This window comes from Capsicum annuum, chromosome 7, assembly GCF_002878395.1.
Source record: "Capsicum annuum cultivar UCD-10X-F1 chromosome 7, UCD10Xv1.1, whole genome shotgun sequence".
Classification (NCBI taxonomy): domain Eukaryota; kingdom Viridiplantae; phylum Streptophyta; class Magnoliopsida; order Solanales; family Solanaceae; genus Capsicum; species Capsicum annuum.
The window spans coordinates 55,926,206-55,934,830 of record NC_061117.1 but is presented as its reverse complement, the minus strand read 5'-3'; positions in this window follow the sequence as shown (position 1 = coordinate 55,934,830).

The following is an 8,625-nucleotide window of genomic DNA, read 5'->3' as shown; positions in this document are numbered from 1 at the left end:
TATATATATATATTAGTAAGACTAGTTTCCTTGATAGCTTTTGCTTTCCCTCAGATTTTTCTGGTTGATGCGGCTAACACGCATTGGGCCATTTTAGTAGAGAAAGCTATACCCATATATCTCGTGGGTGCCTATTATGACAGTTGAGCTACATAGTCCAAGATAATGTTTTACTTTATTCTAATCATTGATCCCTATATTTCCATTTTATTTATATATATATTATAATGTGGTTTACATAGTATATGAAATGATGCAAGCACCAAAGGTACTACTACTTTTATTGGGCAGATTTAGGTGGATCGACTCGGTTCGTCGGTTCATTGTATTGATGTGGTGAGCTTCCATTCTTTGAAATACTTAGACATTTCATCAGTTTCTTTCATACACTAGAATTGAGAGTTTACATTATCATTATCATTGTCATCTATTAGAGTTGAGTACATGTCTTGACCAAGATGGGTTTTTGTTTACTTTGCATAACGACCTTGTTGGATTACTATGGACTTAGGTGGTGTAGGTTAGTTATTTTGGGTTCAATTGTCAGTTATTGATTATGAACATATCTTTTATTCTTTGAGCTAATTTTATATTATCTGGTTATGTGTTTGGAATTCTTCCCATATTAGGTAGTGTGAGCTGTTTTGTTTTGGTTAGACGTGGTCTCAAGTCCACAGTGGACTTGAGATAAGTGTCATGGCCAGGCCTTTCTTTGGGTCATGATAGAAGACTGAAAATAGCCTACAATCGATAAAAATCTAATGCAAATGTGATAAGGAGGGAACATGTGTTTGATACCATAAATTTTCAAGCACAAGACCCCTCAAGTCTCGCCTTAATACGACATCGTTGCAAGAAGTTATAAAAGTTTTTCGCCAAGTTCTAATCAGAGAACCAGTGACTACGACTCCACCCTACTACTCGAAATCAGTGGCTACAAGTTGTTAGGAGGGACTCATAGTTACAACATTGTGTAATAAAGAGTTCATCGTAGGGGTTATGAGTTACTCATATTCAGACCTTACAAATCATTTTGTGGACTCGTATCTTGGCCAGAAAGAGGCCCAAGTATTTATCATTTGACTACAACTCTACCTAATAAATGTAGTCAAATTTAACTAGTCGTTAGGAGGGTAATAAGAGGTATAACAGTATATGACCAAAAGCTAAGTTTCAGAGTGCAACTTTACCAAATGACTCATAGTTAGTTATAATGAGTTGTTGGGGAAATATGTAATCAAGCAAGAAAGGACCCTAAAACCTCAGGGTTTGAGGTTACAACTCAGATCGCGACTCGTGACCAGTCAAGAGAAATCATGAGGTGAATTGTAATAACTGGAATGAGGTTTCATGAAAGATTTATCAGGGGCTATTACATCTTTTCTAACTCTTTTAAAAGCCAAACCTATAACATATAGGCCTCCCGAAGGGTGGTACAATGAAACAAAATCCTAAATTCACGAATTTATCATATTCTGCACCATAAGTAGTTACAAGAGCCGATTTTTCTCTTCTCCTAAAAATCAATTAGGGTTCGTCAATTCAAGTTCAATTCTAAGAAATTCAGCAAAGTGTCCACATTCAGGTATGTGAGACATTTATCTATTTGTCCCTTCTACCCATTCAGTCCTAAGAATTCCCTAGTTTAACAAATATAAATGATTTTTCATTTTTGTGACCTTTTAAGTTAAATATGAATATTATCAACTATTTCTCAATTATTTTTTGTTATGTATCCTAAAAATATATTCCCAAATAAGAATTGTATTTCTGTATGTTTGATAATGAAAATATCTACATCGTGATCGGTTACTTAAATATTAAGTGTTATTCATGATTTTTACCATACCATGGTCAGTTTCATAATTACCATGATTAGTTTGCATTAGTCTACTCTGGATATTTATGAACACTGATTACAAAGATTTTTAACATATATCAATTCACAGGTTCATGATTTCTTTAGTTATATATATAGTACTATTTTCAGAAAACATGACTTGAGAATATCAGTTAACAGTTTATCTTTAAATTATACTTTAGAGTCATTCAATTCGGAGTAACACTTAGCACCGAGTGAATACTGGGATGGAGGCTCCCCTGTCAGTTAGTCAGAGTCGTTAGTAGTAGTTTCTAAGTTCTAAAATTAAATTAACACCATTGGTTATAAGGGGTCAACCATTACTTTAGGCTTGACACCCACTTTGTGGTTACCCGTAAGTTTAGGCTCGACATCCTAGTCATTGAGGATATCATATTAGTGGATCCACATAACTAGTTTTGGTACCTTTAGTGAGGTACTGACACCCTTTCAAATGGTGTCACAGGTTAGACACTGATTATCCTAGATTGGGGCCTGTTAGTTGCAGTTATCACCCATAACCCTCAACATAGTATTCAAATTATGATTAGTCTAGGTTTGCATAACCAAGTGTCCATAAATTGGTATTTATTTCAATTTTTCAGATTATTTAATTACATTTTTATACGTCGTGTTGAATTCATTTTACATTTTATGTATTCATGCTCAGCACCTTTATGTATATCAGCTATCTTTCATCTCATATACTATTATATTCTAAGTATTGACTGTATACTCTCTTTAGAACTATATTGTTTTATAACATAGGTCCGGATGCTCTGTTCCTAGATCACTCATAGTCTGTTCCTATTCCACTCAATTTCAACATTGAGGAATCCTCTTCACTCGAGGACTAGTAATACTATTATTTATTCATCCCAGTGTGGCATTTAATTTTATTTCAGTAGCCATATTTAGTTGGGAACTTATCCCAACAACTCATCATGTTAAAGGGTTTTGGATAGTCAAATAGTCAAATATGTTTTCAGTCATTTTTAATGTTACATTTTATATTGTTTTGACTTTCAAATACATCTTTAAATGAATTTCGCTCAATATTAAGTTACCTTCCTCTACTACTTACAGCCTGTATCAGCTTATGGGTTTCCTTAGTGTCACTAGTTGCCTTAAGCACCATGTTGTGATTAGGGGATAGTCTCGAGTCGTGAAACTTTGCAAGTATCAGAGAGTACGATAGAGAAAATGTATTTGAAATGGATGAAAACATTGTTGAGGGAACATCGACAATTGCTTTTAAATTTTTAGTCAGAGATGGTTGATAATTGTAAAAATTAAGCGTTATATCTAACTTATTATGTATATACTCCCTCTGTTTTACATTTTTAGTCTGTTTCAAAAAGAATAATCCTTTTCTGTTTTAGCAACACCTTAATTTAAACTTGTGAATTTTTCATGCCTAGTAGATTCTGGCAGTAGAGAACCTCATAAGCACTTTATGTTTATAGAATAATCTCAACAAGTAGTATTTGTTCCAGATCCTCAAGATTGTGAATGCTTTGTGCCTAGTGTAGTTAAACCTTGATACATTTTTGATATTTGAGAAGAAAATAGTGTACTATTTGAGTCATCAAATAATAGTGATTCAAATAACCTGGCTATTTTATGTAATTCTCATTTTCTAGTTCATGAGTATGAGAATACTGATTGGGTAAGTAGTGTCAATGATAGGATAGTAATTAATATGGACGTCCATACTCATGCTCTAAAAATGATGATAAAGCTAATAATAAGAAAGGAAATGACATTAAAACTGAAAGTTATTCTGAATAAGATAGCTGCTTATTATAAAATTTATTTTATTATAAAAGAATCTTTAGGTATTTGTTGTTTTTTATATAGAAATTTGGGTAGAATATATTTGTCAATTTGCTGTCAATTAAAATCATTTTATAAAAAATGCATGTTATTTAACTAGGAATTTTCCATATTCGTTTTGGTTGATTAATGTATGTTTTGAATTAATTCTGTTTGTGTGAATTTACTTATATTTTTTTGTTTATAGACCTTGAATTGTGAAGTGCGAGTGTGTTCTTAGGAATTTGATGTTTTACCCTGGTGCATTAGTTTGTGTTTTTCCATCTTGAGATGAAGATGATGCTTCCTCTTGTTATGCACATATATTGCTTTTTGTTTTTGTTCAAATAAACACAACTAGATAGTTACTTCATTTTAGAAAAGTAACAACACACACTATAGGTCACAATAGATTGGGTATTCAACACTAAAATAATGGTGATGTGTGACACTAAATTGAGTGGTTGATGGATGAACAACTTATCGATCAATTCCAACTTTATATTGTTCCTTTGTTGAACAATCAAAACCACTTTGATACACAAGATCATGTTTGTCAATCTAATTAGTAGAATAGTTTTCACAATGGAACTAGGGAACTAGGTAACATTTTTTGTCTTGTTTTTATTAGTTTTATATTCTGGAAAAAATCATAGTACTGAAGAGTTTACATGTTTACTTTCAAATTATTTAGCCTCTCATAAGGAAAGATCCTTATTAACCACAAGCTTTACAGAGCACATCCTAAATTTTTGTAGTGTTTCCATCCAAAAAAGGCTTCTACAACTGTGGTAAGATCATGCTTAATAATTTCCCAACTATTCTAATTATATACTCCTGTAAAACCACTAGGATTTCAATCAGTCTCTAGCCTAATTAGTTGTTGCATCACCATCTTTCTCAAGATCATATGTCGTGTCAGTTTATGCTTCCCCAACCTTTTCTCATGTTGATTTTGTTAAGAATCTTATTATCTCCTTCAAGAAGATTCTAGAAATTTACAATTAAATAAAAACAGTAGAAGTTAATTGAATTGTATGATTCTTGATATGAGAAACTAAAGTGCCATAAGAAAACCTACATGTCATAATAAATTTTAGCCTTGCACAGCTCAACCAGAGAAACCTTGGCAACTATTTTCTAAATGTATATCCTCTAGAGCTTAAAATGTAAGCCTAAAGTTTTATTGTCGATTATGAAATTCTATGAGAAAAACATGTTTGTCTACCCAACTAAAGCTTTAGCTTCTTCATTGCTAGAATTTCTCATATAGCTATAATTGGTGAGCCGAGGGTCTATTGAAACTAATATTTTTACCTTATCAAGGTTAGGTAAAAGTCTGTATACATACTACCTGTTGAAAAGTATATTCTAAGAACACATACAAAATATACGAAGAAGAAGACAAAGATGAAGATTAGTGATATGAATATCGAAAACAAGATTAGATGCCTGAAACATATTTTTGAAAAATTTAAAAATGATATTTATGCATGTTACGGAGAAGATAATGTCAATGATTAATAGTCCAACTTGTATTGGACTGATTAAAGAAGAGAAAGAGAAATCATGGTTCAAGAGTTTGTCTACTCAAAGTTGGATTCGATATTGGTTGATTCTGCTTTCCGTTATTTTTTTCAAGAACTTGAAAAAGTGAAAGTGTCTCTTAAATTGAATTCAAGTCTTGGCTGGAGAAAACACAAAATATGTGTCTTCAAAAATGAGCTCTTCAACTTGTGCAATTTTGCAGTGAATTTTAATTATAAGAATATAGTTGAAAGGAAGTTGCTTCTTTTCTTGGATTCCTATAAATCCATTGCCTTCAATAAGGCGGGCCAAATTGCCTTCAAATAAGAAGTTTTTAAGTTTGTTGTGTGTTCAAACTTCGGCAGCAACGTTTTATGGACTGGTCACATTGGACAAAGCTTGAGTCCATATTTTAAAAAAAAAACTGTTGGTATGGTACCTTTAAGGCTCCAAAAAATATTGGTTAGGTAGTAAAATTAGAGATTAATACTTTTTCATGTGTTTGAAGTATGCGATATTTGTTGAATATTAGGAGAAGTTTAATATGTCTGGATTCTGCCAAATTCTTATCAGCATTAAATTGTGATGGTTAGTTCCATTTCATTAAAAAAATCATGAATTCTAAGGCTATACTGATGAGGAAATTTCCATGTGATGAATCAAAAGAAAGTTGCAGCAAATCAGGTTCTATTTTATTAGCTTCTCTTATTATTTACTTATGAATTTATGCCCTTTGTGATTTTGTGAATTTATTTTCAAAAATGGGTAGATGATATTTATGATGATATTCTAATGTTTGATAATTTTAGAAATAATAGTTTCTGATTTGATCTTTGTGGATCATTATTCTTGCATAGAGATCATATGTGAAATTCATTTTCATATCCTAAGATGATAAGAAAAAATTACATTACTTACAAGTACATGTGTATACTTGAAAATTATTTTAAGTGAGGAGATTTAGAGAACATGAGTTAGCTACAGAATTCAATACTCTCTATACGGTATGAAAAAACACTTGATATATTTGAAGTTTGGGGGTGTTTGGCATGTGAATAGAGGTAAATATTAGAATTAGTATCATTTAATAAATATTTGAAGAGCATAAACTATTTAAGAGACTCGACACGCCTTCACTTTACATTGAGTTCTTATTGAATAGTGTCATATTTTGTGATAGCTTGCCACTTTATTGATCGAAGGAATATGATACAAAAGTCATAATTGAAGCGAGAGGTTTTTATTTTCACATTTATAATGAAGGATCTCTAAGATTTTAGTTCTACGTGAATCAAGATTATACAAAATAGTGTGGGGTAATGTGTTGAGTTAATCTCATTATATTAAGAAACTGCTAAATAAATTTAGTCATTTAAATAGGAAGAAGTCAATTCATATTTGATCCTAAATTGAGTCAGCCCATTATGTTGAAAGAGCTAGTGGTTGAGTTTTGATTTTCTTTAGAGAACTAAATATTTAAAAATATCGATGCAAGTTGGCGTCGAAAATGTGAGAAAAACAAAATTACCATATGATAGGTACTTACCTTGTGAGGAGGTACAATTTCTCAAAATCAAGAAAATCTTGCATTAGTAAAAGTAAGAAAATTAAAGGAGTTGAGTGGTTACGAGATTATTCAGAGAATCCATTGATTTTGCAAAATATAAGCTCAATTTGTGATATCAAGCCACTCTATCTCAGGTATATAAAGATATAACTTTTTCCAAAGGTTTTCCTTCTTCAACAAAAAACCATGTCTTGACTTTTTTGCTTTCCAGAAGAATATCTTCACTATTTGCTTAGTCCAGGATTCAATTAGCTTTTCATATCCATTAAAACTATTAGCATTAAATACCATAGCAATCTCACAGAGGAGAGAGAGCAAATATCATTTTTAGAAAAGCATTTGGGGTGTGTTTCAAGCCTCTAATCCTGTTTTCAATGATCATATCACTAATCTTCATCTTTGTCTTCTTCTTCATTTATTTTTTATGTGTTCTTGGAACATATTTTTCAACACTACCTTCCCATGCCCATTTGTGGGATTACAATTGGTTTGTTGAAATTGAAGAAATTTCCATCCAATTCTCAAAGTAAACACAGGAAACTACCTAACTCCACATACCAATGCCTATTTATGGCATTACAATTGGTTTGTTGGTATTAAAGGGACTTCCCATATAAATATAGAACCCATTTTCACTATACTTTAAAAATGGAAAACTATTTTAAGACAGGAACATATCCATCTCTTTTGTAATTTGTCACTGCAAAAGTTTCAATCACAGTGCAAGATTTGTTTGGTAATCAACACTTGCTAATAAATAACCAAGATCATTTTGCAGAGGTATAGCAAGCCAACCACTGCAAGATATCTTAAAGTAAATAGACAGGAAACTAGATAACTACACATAGCTTAAAAGTAGCTATTAATATTAAAGCTTAGATTTAATTCCGGCATGGCTCTAACATTACATATATAGGATACATATCTAGCTAAAATCATCCAAAAAACCAAGTTTTGACTTTTTTGCTTTCCAGAAGAATTTCTTCACTATTTTCTTAGTGCAGAATTCAATAGACTTTTCATATCCACTATTTTCTTAGTGCAGAATCCAAAGCGTTTGGGGCGTGTTTCAAGCCTCTAATCATGTTTTCGATGTTCATATGACTAATCTTCATCTTTGTCTTCTTCTTCGTATATTTTATATGTTTTCTTGAAAAATATTTTTCAACACTACCTTCCCATGCCCATTTGTCGGATTACAATTGGTTTGTTGAAATTAAAGAACTTCCCATCCAATTATTGAAACCATGTTCTCTTTACTTGAAAAAAGGAAAATTATTTGAAGATGGGAACATAAAATTATTTGAAGATAGGAACATATCCATCTCTTTCATACCTACAAAAGAGTCAATCTTTGTTTGGTAATTAGTACTTCTTAGTTAATAACCAAGAGCATTTTGCGAAGCTATAGCAAGCCGACCACTGGCATTTATCTCAAAGTAAACACAGAAAACTACCTAACTCCACATACCAATTCCTATTTATGGTATTAAAATTCATTTGTTGATATTAAAGGGGCTTCCCATCTAAATATAGAACCCATGTTCACTATACGTTAAAAATGGAAAACTATTTTAAGACAGGAACATATCCATCTCTTTTGTACTTTGTCATTGCAAAAGTGTCAATCTTTGTTTGGTAATTAACACTTGTTAATAAATAACCAAGATCATTTTCCAGAGGTATAGCAAGCCAACAACTGCAAGATATCTCAAAGTAAAAACACAGGAAACTAGCTAACTACACATATCTTAAAAGTAGCTGTTAATATTAAAGCTTAGGTTGAATTCTGGCATGGCTCTAACATTACATATATAGGATACATATCTAGCTAACATCATCCATTGTTTCTTTT